Source organism: Mixophyes fleayi, chromosome 12 (genome assembly GCF_038048845.1).
Source record: "Mixophyes fleayi isolate aMixFle1 chromosome 12, aMixFle1.hap1, whole genome shotgun sequence".
Taxonomy (NCBI): Eukaryota; Metazoa; Chordata; class Amphibia; order Anura; family Limnodynastidae; genus Mixophyes; species Mixophyes fleayi.
In genome coordinates this window covers 48,739,896-48,753,605 of record NC_134413.1, presented here as the reverse complement: position 1 = coordinate 48,753,605, position 13,710 = coordinate 48,739,896, and positions in this window count along the sequence as shown.

Below are 13,710 nucleotides of genomic sequence, written 5' to 3'. Positions count from 1 at the left end.
CCATTGGTGCGGCAGGTGTCGTGCACCAGGGCCCATGGAGATAATGGGGCCCGCTGCATGGAAGATGCAGAAGGTCAGGGCCTCAGTTGCCTCTACTCCCCATCCCTGCACCGGGGTCCTAAGCTAGGTAGCTCCACCTCTGACAGAAGTGTCTTGTGCCAGTCACAAGGAGAGACAGAGATTCAACATCCCATCTAGCCCTTAAACCAATATTCATTACTTTTCTCCATTTTCTACTATAATTATGTCTAGACATCTTTGATCTATGTTTAACTAATACTGATATTTCATTAGATACCTTGCATGGATGAGCATGACAATGGTCAGGAGAAAGGCTTATTGAAACGAAGCACAGCATCAGACACAAATACACAATTTTAAAAGGAAACACAGCCTGGGAATTGCTACAGGCATCAGGGTTAACAATAAATTGTTGTTTGCTGTACAGTGAGCATTACATATTTTATTAAAGAGAGGGCATGTTGGACCAATAAAGACAAATCTTTCACAAAAGTTAAGGAAGGCCAGGGTCATGTTTAAATCTAAAACACCTAGCGCAAACATCTGTAAAAAGCTTTTAGAAGCATTCTCTGCATATGAAAAATGTAAAAAAAATATGCTAAACAAGCACACATATTAATATTTGGTATTTTACTCAGAAATTAAAAATACATCTTTTTATAATATAGCGCACTATGCTGCTTGCTGCCTCTTCAGTAAAGAGGCCTGGCTTTTATGGGCTTCTACACTGCAGTTTGGTATGCTAGGCAGATATATTTTCTACTATCACTCCCCCTATCCATTGTGGCTTTCAAAATGGAGTGCACACTCCATTCCCCATTCATGACAGTTTCCAAAATGGAGTGCACACTCCATTCCCCATTCATGACAGTTTCCAAAATGGAGTGCACACTCCATTCCCCATTCATGACAGTTTCCAAATTGGAGTGCACACTCCATTCCCCATTCATGACAGTTTCCGGAATGGAGTGCACACTCCATTCCCCATTCATGGCACTTTCCAAAATGGAGTGCACACTCCATTCCCCATTCATGACGGCTGCTGGAATCGAGTGCACAGTGCATGGCTAATTTTCTAAATTGTGTTAAACTGTTGGGCAAACATTCGGCTTTATCTGAAATATTTATTATAAATCTCTTGTGATTCTCATCAACCAACAATTATCATTAGTCTCAATATGTAACATGGATTATTTCACAGTTGTTGATGGTGCCTTTTCAATATAATAACTGTTCCAACACTTTTTGTTGGAATTTACACACATTATTTTTGCTATTGTAAACGAGGTGTTCGATTACCACAGGGTAAGATTTTACAGCAACACAAATATTGTAAGGATATTAAGACTCCCTAAGACACAAGTGAATTAGTGAGGTCTTGAACACACGTTTGCAAGCTTCAAAGGTGGATTGGCTAACTGCTACGCCACTGTACAAGTGGTGATGAGAATACAATAGAATAACAATGAAAGATGAGCAGCAACTTCTCTCATAAGTTGGTGTCCTTAAAAGATGGTGAAAGCTCCAAATATTTTCACATATTATACATTGTAAGAATTGGTATATGGTGAGTAAAAATGTATGCATATTGAAATATATCCATGTTCATTAATACAAATCAAAAGTATATTAATATTGCTACCATTTTTGTGTTGTCTTTTTGGGGTAAGCACTTAGCTTTTTCTACTTCTGCCTGTAAAGATTGACTATGTCTTTGCAATAAAGTCTTTTGCAACAACTCCTTTGATGTGTTGTAAGTGATCACAATGTTCAACATGACATATAGGCAGATTACACACCAAACCATATACAAAAGCACTCTTAGATAAGTCACAGAGTGGAATAAATACACTCAAACATTGACATAAACAAAGGTAAGCCACATACAGGCATGAATCGGGGGTCAAACTCATTACCTTATCATTGCAAGGTTATTTCTTTATCCACTAAGGTATACTTCAGATTGAAAAACCCACACCAAACTGCACAATACTCTTTCGGTCAGCATAGTCGCTGTCTTAGGTCTGACAAATCTGGCAGGTTGCATTTATTGTTAACAGCATTAAAATTATAACCCTACATACACACACATAACTAAAAAAAATTGCTTGTCGAACGCATCAGGACCTTGAAAGACTTCACCTTAAAAAGAAAAAAAGAAAAAAAAAAGGGAGCAAGTTGCGTAATGTTACGAGCATTTGCATATTTTTATTTATGTTATACTTTAGTGAGTATGCTTAATAGAGGCTCGTAAATCGCTTTGTGCTTATGGTTGACCTGTGGGCTCGCACTCCTGCACTTAGTATTGGGGGGTGGAATACATAACCACTACACTATAGTGTCACACATAAAGTTGTCACATGTTAATTTAACACATGTAAATGATTTATACGGAATATAATTATAGTCAAAACTATTTTTACCTTAATATTGCCACAGCACTAACAGCTAAGCGCATGATTTACATCAGAAATAATAGTTTAAATCTCGACTTACCGTACATTGAATCTACTTTGCTAACATGGCAGGTGACTTTTAGGCTAAAACACACTTATTTAATTCATACGCACCTGTGTGCTCTTAATGACTTTTGTCCGGCATACTCTCCGGCATACTCACCGACATGTAATTAACTAATTACAGTGGTAGTTAAAAATACCTTACTGGCACTTCTGTGTTGTTGGGAGTTTCACAGTTCTGGGTAAGTAGACTGTAGATGGTCAAATGTTTTTTAATCTGATGTTTACTGCTGTACCTTGCTCAGCACTCAGTATGTTTAAATATGTAACTAGATGTTGGTGAGCTAGAAATCTCTATTGTTGCTGAAAGGGCTTAATGTACTGTGCTAGTGGTTTTTATGTTGAAGGTTATTGGAAAAGTGTTTGGCTAGCTGCAGAGTTTTAATATTTAGCCTACTGTGTATACTTAGAGGCGGAACTGCATACAGACCTCTAGAATGTAGTGAAATTAATAAATATTATCCCTTTTCATTCCCAAATTTTTTACCAGTTTACCCTCCCCCACAGATATCGGATCTGCTGCCGAATCTGGTACTGTCATTGTTTGGGATCTGTGGCATTTAAAGACAATCTTGTCTGTGTGTATGGTAAGTAGAAATCAGATATTGTTTCTTACATACCCCTTTGTCACTCACCGGAGTGTGAGTGCCTCCACTCTGGTACGTGGTTCTCCATCTTTCCCGCTCACACCTGTGTGGAACCGCGGCCGTCCGCCATCCTGTCGCACTGCGCATGCGCAGGTCCCTTTAACAACTACACCTGACCACTAATGTGATTGATGGATCAATCACCCCTGCCTACTTAAGGCACCTGCAGCCTTAGGTAGTGGGCTGATCTTGAAGTCTCACTCCCAGTGAACTTCTATAGGTGTGTGCAGTTTCCAAACTGCTTCCAGCTCTACTCCTGTGTGCCGTTTTCAAACTGCTTCCAGCTCTACTCCTGTGTGCCGTTTTCAAACTGCTTCCAGCTCTACTCCTGTGTGCCGTTTTCAAACTGCTTCCAGCTCTACTCCTGTGTGCCGTTCCCAAACTGCTTCCAGCTCTACTCCTGTGTGCCATTTACAAACTGCTTCCAGCTCTACTCCTGTGTGCCGTTTACAAACTGCTTCCAGCTCTACTCCTGTGTGCCGTTTACAAACTGCTTCCAGCTCTACTCCTGTGTGCCGTTTACAAACTGCTTCCAGCTTAACTCCTGTGTGCCGTTTACAAACTGCTTCCAGCTCTACTCGTGCTTCAGCTTCCACGCTGCTCCCTGCTCAACTCTGCGGCGGTTTCCATACCGCTAGAAAGCTTCACTTCTCAGCTGATTCCGGATCTACACAACTGGGTATGCTCTACTGACTATTGACTATTGCCTATTGCTCGCATACCAGTTGTATCTATTGTTGTTTGCTGCACAGGGTACAAGTACCCATATAGACTGTGTTACTGCATTGCTTCATTTAGGACAAGCTTTCACTCAAGCTACGATATCTCCTCACGCTACTACTTAGCGTTATTGTGCATATCTGCTGTGACCAGCTTCTCCTCCCTGCAAGGCATCTACTCCATACAGACTATTCATTGTGCCTTCAATCTCTGCCTCACAATACATTGCTCTACTCGCGCTGTTTCCATACACCCACAGTTTGCCTTTCAACTTCACTCTTCTGCACCTGGACAAGTCCTCATTCCTTCTAACAGCAGTGGTACAACTTTCTGCACGCAGACCACTGACTTCCCTGCTACCTACCCGCACCTGGACAAGTCCTCCTGTCACAGCGGTGGTACAACTTGCTATACGCAGACCACTGACTCTCCTATTACCTACCTACACCTGGACCAGACTCCCCACCATAGCGGTGGTACAACTTGCTGAACGCAGACCACCGACTACCCTGCTTCCTACCTGCACCAGTACTATTCTTCCCATTACTGCAGTGGTACAACTTGCTGTACGCAGACCACTGACTCCTCCTCTACCTACCATCACCTATCCACGTCCACTCCTCGTGTCTACATTATCTTCAGCCTCCAGTTTACTGCTCGAAGTCGCTGACTTCCTCAGACTATCTCTACTCTCCTGCTGTTGTGTCGCTCCAATCATTCACCTGCCTGCTTTGAGGTGCGTGCCATAACCCCGCCTCTCTAACAGAGTTCCATCTGGTGAAACTCGGGTAAGCAACTCCTAGTGCCCGAGACACGCTTGTTAAAACACATTGCAGTAAGAATGGCCAGGCTTTTGTAATTTCGTTATTTGTGCTCTAATCACCTTAATTGAAGTGGTGTTTTTTGGCCCTACCTTAAAGACACATTAACACTCTGTATTTAGTGTTTCACTCCCTTCACATTTGTACACCACATAAAGTTAAATATAACTAATGTGAATTGTGAAAGGGTCTATGGCGATGGTAAGTATCATGTTTGCAAGCACTTTGGTGGTGGTTCTATATGACTATATGGTGTTTGGACAATGAATAGGGTTTGTTTCTGTTATTTTGGTTCAAATGTGTTGTTTTTTTTTTTTTTCTAAAACAAACTCCCCATTTCACATTACTTTCATCTACTTATGGACTGTCCTTTTACACCATTAAGAGAAAGCATGAATAACGACATAATTGTAAGTATTGGTTGTGTAATTTGTGGCAAAGTCACACAATGCAATGTCTAAACGTTTCACCTAAGTGGTGGTTTGTGACCTCTTCCTTTTAAAACCCATACAGGCACTCCTGGAGTTGGAGTACATTATGCATCACGAGGGGCCTGCTCCTGTGCCCTGTCCTAACCAGAAACTACTTATTCAAGGTTAGAGGATATAAGGTATGGTAAGTTCAAATGTCAATATGAATAGACATGGACTGGTGTGATAGTGAAATGTCTAATATGTGTGTTCATTTTTTTTAAAAAAACATTGCAACCTGTATTTAACCTTTACAATGTGTGTAGAAAGTATATTTTCATGCCTCTAAGTTTTGCGTCAATGTCTTTTGCTAAATGCACCTCAGTGTGTTAGATTTCATCTACAGCCTAATGTCGCAACATTATTGATTTTTGGTTAAAATGTTTGCTACAGTTTGCCCAGTCCAGACTTTGCACACTTGATGCTTGTATAAGCAAAGCCACAAAAGGCACTAATGGTCTAGTATGTAGATGTCCCCTAGTGTCATGATGTGTTTGCTAAATTGTGACATTTTAAATGTACCCTAACTCTGGTCATTTATCCATTTGAGGTTTATAGGTTATTGTTTGGCACATACAGTGTTTTGTAGTGGTCATTTTTCACAATTTTTTTGTTTGTCTTATATCTACAGGCTGTATATTACACTTGGCCTGGAGTGCTGGTGTTTGGGGCATTGCACTTTCCTTTTGAGTTGGATTTTGGAGTGGTGCAATTCGTGTCTCACTACATGTTGAAGTATTTCTCCAGAGCTCCAAGGCTGCTTATGTCTCTTCAGTCTGGCCACATTGTCATCTCTTTATCCAAGGAACTTTGACACACACAGACCATTAACTTCTTTGCTATGTTTTTGTTTGGATTCATATATGTAATAAATATATCTTATCCTACAAATGACTCTGCAATCTGTTGTCATGCCATTTTGTACCATTACTATAGTGCAGTGATTTCTTTGAATACACATAAATCCATGTGTATTGCTTTCCTAACTATTGTGTAACAGGTATACTTCGTAAATATATTTCAATGTGTGGTTCTTTTGTCCTTTGCCACAGACACACCATAGCCTACAAACACACTCTATGGTGTTAATGTTCAGTTATAGAAATTGAGTTTAGTTTGGAGGTTTGTATGTGTGTTTGGTTGCTTAGTAGTTAATTTCTTGTACACTTTACAGCTTTTAGAGGGAACATGGTAGGTGCATAGCAATATAGGCATTTCAAAATGTGTAATGCATACAAATAATACTAAAATGTTACCGGTGTTACGTCTAGCACTATCAACTTTTGACCCTTGCACAAACAGGATAACAATCTTTCGCCTGTGCTAGTGGCACTTTGTTTCAAAGTGGCCCAACACCCACATAGCACACACAAACCCAACACTAACAATGATGGGAAATGCGTTAGTGTCCTAAGCTACTGTAGTCTTGCTACAAGGGCAGATTAACATTATGTGTAACCCACCTTTGGAACAGCAAATAATCCAGTATATACCCTTTTCATGGTGTATTTACAATGTTTCATTGTTGTGATAAGTAATACTTCACCTAGCTTGTTAATAGCTCCAGTCTGCGAAATGTCAGTTTACGGCCAACACACTTATTCCAAATTAGCACTAGTTACATTAGTCTGATTACACACATTGTTTGGCAGCAGTCACTTGAAATGTTTGGTGCCCCTGACAATGTATGTCTATATTTTTATTGTGGTGTATAAATGTGTAATTTTTAGACAATCCAAATATCTTTTAGATTTCCCTCTGTAAATATAACATATCGACAAAAGGCACATTCCAGCTGGGTTTGACTACAAATCATATGTCAGTGTGTGTGTAAATTATGTTAGTTTTGGGCAGAATAGAAGCTATGACAGTTTAAACATGCTAGTAAATGTGAAGACTCTTTTGCGCCTCTTGCATTGTAACATGGTTTTGTCCAGGACACTGAAAGAAGGATACAAATCTTTGAACATCCTTATTCATTCTGAGCCAGTGATCATGTGCAATGGGAACCTGTGTCTGTATTTACACAAAATTTTAACATACCAAACGACTCATCATAATAATTTGCACGTGATGTCAATTAGCTTGCCCTTGCTTAAATAAAATCCACCACTGAAAGGAAGCAAAAACCTAGTGTCATGGCCAGTATAGCAATGAATGAATCAGTGTTTATAAGTAAATAAACTATAAGGTCTGTTTAGAAAAATAAGGTATTAAGGCTTCCAAATTGTTTTGAACGGTCATGCAATTGTGGAATCAGACCATAGAGTTTAGTAAAATAACGACTGTATCAAGCAATTTGGGTGACAAACTACCTCTTGGATATTCATCACTAGGTGATGTAGATAATGTGGTGTATACTTAATTGGATTAGAGGGTGTGTTTATTTGCCAGAGTAAACCATAATCAAACTGCCATGTTTTTAGTGTCCTTCTTACATGATTAGCCAGGCACACAGCAAACCGCTCACACAAGACTACATACACCCTTATATAGTGTAAAAATGTCAGTCATCTGTATTTATTGATCCGATCATGGACCCTTGGGACTAGCTGGAGCAGGACTGAATAACAACCTAGCAGACTGGATCATCTTCCTGCTCATGTTCTTGATGATTGTCGAATATAGCAGGGGAATGACCAGTCTGCAAATGTGGACAAAAACTCTGCTTTTGTAATGCAGGCCAGACCACTGGAGGCAAGACCTATCCTCTGGAGAGAAGTGTGTTGTTCGGCCAATGAACAGATCACAGCAGCAGATTTAAATAGGGTGTCCAAAACAACTATTGGCTGATCAGTTAATGTTATCTGAGTTGGTGATTCTGGTTGGTCTGGAATGATCACCTGACTGCATCCAAGCTGCTCGCGCCCATGCAGCAGAACAAACAGTGTGTGTTTTCAAATGGAGGTGTGGAGGACGGGAATGTTGCAGACGACCAGAAGGGGCCAAGGTAGCCGTGATATGACAGCGGTGGATGGGGTAAGTGCGCCTAAGATCCCAATTTGAGTCACTAACTATATGTGCTTAGTGCAATAAGGACGTTAAGTAACATTTAAATAAGCTTTATGCTAAAGGGTGATGGGTGTACCACACACTGTGCATTAGTACTAATCTTAAAGGCAAATGCCTTATTAGATATGTTTCAAATTTCTACAGTCAGAACGGTTCTGAATAGTAGTTAACAATACTTGACCTGTGGCATTATGCAAAAAATTGTTAGGAGTATTTTGGTGCCATTTGCACCTGTTTTTTGCAGCTACTTTGTGTCAGCTTACAAAAACAATACTTCCTTTACAGGATGATTTTTGCAACCTATAGAGGGCCACTGTAGTAGTGGCACGCTTGTTTTAAAAACATTTACTCACACAAAGCAAGAAACACTGTGGAAAATTCATTCAGAAGCTTAGCTTGATAAACTTCTTGTTTAAGTCTTCTTGACCAAACCATGGGCCTGAATCATTCTAGAAAGTTAAGGCAAAGTAACTAAGTCAGGCAAAACCATGTGTCATTGGAGGGGTATGTTTTAAAAATGGAGCTTGCTGTTTCTTATGGGGGTAGGAGAGGTCCTAGATCAGGGGTCAGGGAACTTTTTTACCTTTTACCCCAAAATATATTTAGAAATGGCGAAGTTACCCCCATGATTAGAAATTTAGAAATTGACAAAATATTACTAATATTAATAATAGTAATTAAGGAAATCATATATTATTAATTATTTGACTTCTAACCTGTATGGAATCAGCTTCAGCTTCAAAACTTCAGGTTTTTGAGAAATGATGTTGCTTCATTGTTGATACGAGAGCATCAATATTGGGGCATTTTGATTTCAGAGCAATTTGGATACAGTCTTCAGCGGCCAATCAATTTCTCTGCTTTGTTTTTATGTTTAATCTGCACCAACTGATCTATTGTGTACCGACCCGGCTTGTCAATTAACCCTTCTCCTGCTGAGTCCCTGGCTTATCTGTATCAACTGATCTACTGTGTACCGACCCGGCTTGTCAATTAACCCTTCTCCTGCTGAATCCCTGGCTTATCTGTATCAACTGATCTACTGTGTACCGACCCGGCTTGTCAATTAACCCTTCTCCTGCTGAATCCCTGGCTTATCTGCACCATCTGATCTACTGTGTACCGACCCGGCTTGTCAATTAACCCTTCTCCTGCTGATTCCCTGGCTTATCTGCATCAACTGATCTACTGTGTACCGACCCGGCTTGTCAGTTAACCCTTCTTCTGCTGAATCCCTGTCTTATCTGTACCAACTGATCTACTGTGTACCGACCCGGCTTGTCAATTGACCCTTCTGCTGAATCCCTGGCTTATCTGCATCAACTGATCTACTGTGTACCGACCCGGCTTGTCAATTAACCCTTCTCCTGCTGAATCCCTGGCTTATCTGCATCAACTGATCTACTGTGTACCGACCCGGCTTTTCAGTTAACCCTTCTCCTGCTGAATCCCTGGCTTATCTACATCAACTGATCTACTGTGTACCGACCCGGCTTGTCAATTAACCCTTCTCCTGCTGAGTCCCTGGCTTATCTGTATCAACTGATTTACTGTGTACCGACCCGGCTTGTCAATTAACCCTTCTCCTGCTGAATCCCTGGCTTATCTGCACCATCTGATCTACTGTGTACCGACCCGGCTTGTCAATTAACCCTTCTCCTGCTGAATCCCTGGCTTATCTACATCAACTGATCTACTGTGTACCGACCCGGCTTGTCAATTAACCCTTCTCCTGCTGAGTCCCTGGCTTATCTGTATCAACTGATCTACTGTGTACCGACCCGGCTTGTCAATTATCCCTTTCTCCTGCTGAATCCCTGGCTTATCTGCATCAACTGATCTACTGTGTACCGACCCGGCTTGTCAATTAACCCTTCTCCTGCTGAATCCCTTGCTTATGTAGACCAACTGATCTACTGTGTACCGACTCGGCTTGTCAATTAACCCTTCTCCTGCTGAATCCCTGGCTTATCTGCAGCAACTGATCTACTGTGTACCGACCCGGCTTGTCAGTTAACCCTTCTCCTGCTGAATCCCTGGCTTAACTGCATCAACTGCATATAAAACATTATTTTATATGCCATTATTTTGTTTTTCCTGATTGTACATTTACAAGTTTCTACTTTTTACCTGTTATTATTCTACTATTTATATGCCTTTATCTTGTTTTTCCTGATTTTATATTTACCAGCAACTAGTTTTACCTGTTATTATTCTTGCCTATTTCCATTGTCCTTATTACCTCTCCTTCTATTATTCTTTGCCTTCCACGCCCTAATTGGTTATTGTCCTCCATCTTGCTATTGTCTCCCTGCTTATTCTTACCTGTTATCCGCTGTCCTTATTATCTTACTTTTCTGCTATCATTCTTACCTGTCTTCATTGTCCTTATTATCTCACTGTACTGTTGTTCCATGCCCTCCACGCCCTAATTCGTTATTATCTTCCACCTTTTCATTGTCTTCCTGCCTTTGTTATTACTTGTTTTTCACTGTCCCCACTATCTCACTGTTCTGTTACTCTCTCTCCCTACTATGCCTCCCCGCTCTCACTCCATACCCATACTCTCCCCCCGCCCTACCTCTCCCGTTCCTCCCCGCCATCCCCCACGCGCTGCTCATCTTGCTAACCTCATCCCCATTTCCCCCCTCTCCTCTCCCCCTTTCTTCAGTGCCCTCTGGAACGCCAGATCCGTCCGCAACAAGCTGACTGCTATCCACGACCTCTTTCTATCCAACTCCTTTAACCTTCTTGCCGTTACTGAAACCTGGCTCTCCGATTCTGATACTACTTCCCCCGCTGCCCTCTCCTATGGTGGTCTCTCCTTCACCCACTCCGCCAGGCCTGGTGCCCGCCCTGGCGGTGGAGTTGGCCTCCTCCTCTCCTCCACCTGTACTTTTCGTGTCATTCCCCCTGAACCCTCCCTCTCCTTCTCCTCTTTTGAAGCTCACTCCATCCGCCTCTTCTACCCCATCCATCTCCGTGTCACTGTCATCTACCGCCCCCCTGGCCCCACCTCCCTCTTCCTTGACAACTTTGCTAGCTGGCTTCCTCACTACCTCTCCTCCGATCTCCCCTCGATCATTCTCGGTGACTTTAATATCCCCATCGACAACCCCACCTACCCTGCTTCCAGCAAACTGCTCACCCTCTCTTCCTCCCTTGGTCTCACCCAATGGACCTCCTCCTCTACCCACTGCCTTGGTCACTCCCTTGATCTTGTCTTCTCCTACCTATGTAATCTCTCCGACTTCTCCATCTCTCCCTTTCCTCTATCCGACCACCATCTCCTCTCCTTCTCTCTCTCCTCTTCTCCTGCTCCCCTCCCCCTGCCCAAACCTACTCTGTCCATACGCAACCTCGATGCTCTTGACCCTGCCTCTCTGTCCTCCTCTCTCAATACCCTCCTTTCTCCCCTTTCCTCCCAGGCCTGCCCCAACCAGGCGGTCTCCCTCTACAATCACACCCTCACCTCCGCTCTGGACGCGGTCGCCCCTGCCCACTCCGTCCACCCCCGCTGCTCCAAACCCCAACCCTGGCACTCCAAATTTACCCGCTTCCTCCAAAAATGCTCCCGTTCCGCCGAACGTCACTGGAGAAAATCCCGCTCCCTGGCTGACTTCCTCCACTTTAAATTCATCCTTTCATCCTACAGCTCTGCCCTCTCACTCGCTAAACAATCTTTCTTTAAATCCCTCATCTCTTCCCAGTCCTCTAACCCCCGCCGCCTCTTTGCCACCTTCAGCACTCTCCTGGCCCCCTCCCCTCCCCCCACCCCCTCCTCCCTGACTGCCTCTGATTTCGCCTCCTTCTTCTCCTCTAAAATCGAGGCCATCCGACTTGAAATCTCCTCCTCCACTCTCTCTTCCACCCCTCCCACTCTTCTGTCCTCCCCCACAACCACCTTCCCCTCCACTCCTTCCGTCCCACCACCGGCGAGGAAGTCCACTCTCTCATTTTATCCTCCCCCCCACTACCTGCCCCCTGGATCCCATCCCCTCCCACCTTCTTCGCTCCCTTTCCCCCACCACCTGCTCCCACCTCGCTCACCTCTTTAATCTCTCCCTCTCCACTGGCATCTTCCCCTCCTCCTTTAAACATGCTCTCGTATCCCCCATTCTTAAGAAACCTAATCTCGACCCCACTTCTCTCTCGAACTATCGCCCCATATCTCTTCTCCCTTTTGCCTCCAAAATTCTTGAGAGGCTCGTCTGCAGCCGTCTCACCTCCTACCTTTCTGAATATTCCCTCCTTGATCCTCTCCAGTCTGGTTTCCGCCCCCTCCACTCCACTGAAACTGCCCTGGCTAAAGTCACCAATGACCTCCTCTCTGCAAAAGCCAGGGGCCACTTCTCCCTTCTCATCCTCCTTGACCTCTCTGCAGCCTTTGACACCGTTGACCACCCCCTCCTCCTTCACACCCTCCAGTCTTTCGGCCTCTCCGGCCCAGTCCTGTCCTGGTTCACCTCTTACCTTACTCACCGTTCCTTCTCTGTCACCACCTCTGGGTCTCTCTCCCCCCCATCCACCCTTCCAGTCGGGGTCCCTCAGGGCTCTGTTTTGGGACCCTTACTCTTCTCTCTATACACCTCCTCCCTGGGTGAACTCATCAGCTCCTTCGGCTTCAGCTACCACCTTTACGCTGACGACACTCAACTATACCTCTCCTCTCCTGATCTCTCTCCCTCCCTCCTCTCTAGGGTGTCCGCCTGCCTCTCTGCCATCTCCTCCTGGATGTCCTCTCGATTCCTCAAACTTAACCTTGCCAAAACTGAGCTCATAGTTTTTCCTCCCTCTCATACCCCATCCCCTTCTGACCTCTCCATCACTGTCGACAACACCTCTATCTCCCCTGTCCCCCAACTTCGCTGCCTTGGTGTCATCCTCGACTCCTCTCTCTCCTTTGGCCCCCACATCCTCTCTCTTGCTAAATCCTGCCGCTTCCAGCTGCGCAACATCGCTCGCCTCCGGCCCTTCCTCTCCCAAGATGCCACCAAATGCCTTATCCACTCTCTGATCATCTCCCGCCTGGACTACTGCAACCTCCTCCTCACTGGCCTCCCCCACTCTCATCTCGATCCCCTTCGATCCGTCCTTAACGCTGCAGCTAGGCTTATTTTCCTCTCTCACCGCTCCTCTTTTGTCTCCCCCCTCTACCTAGCCCTTCACTGGCTCCCATTCCCCTTCAGAATCCTCTTTAAGCTCCTCACACTCACCTACAAGGCCCTCGCCAACTCCACTGCGCCCTACATCTCCACCCTCCTCTCTATTCATGCTCCATCCCGCCTCTCCGTTCTGCCTCTGACCGTCGCCTCTCTTCCCCCCTTATAACCTCCTCCCACGCGCGTATCCAAGACTTCGCCCGCGCTGCCCCCCTCCACTGGAACAAGCTCCCTCCCTCCATCAGAACTTCCCCTAATCTGTCCAGCTTCAAACGGGCCCTAAAAACCCACCTTTTTCTTAAAGCCTTTCTGTCTCCCACTTAACTTCCTACCTTATC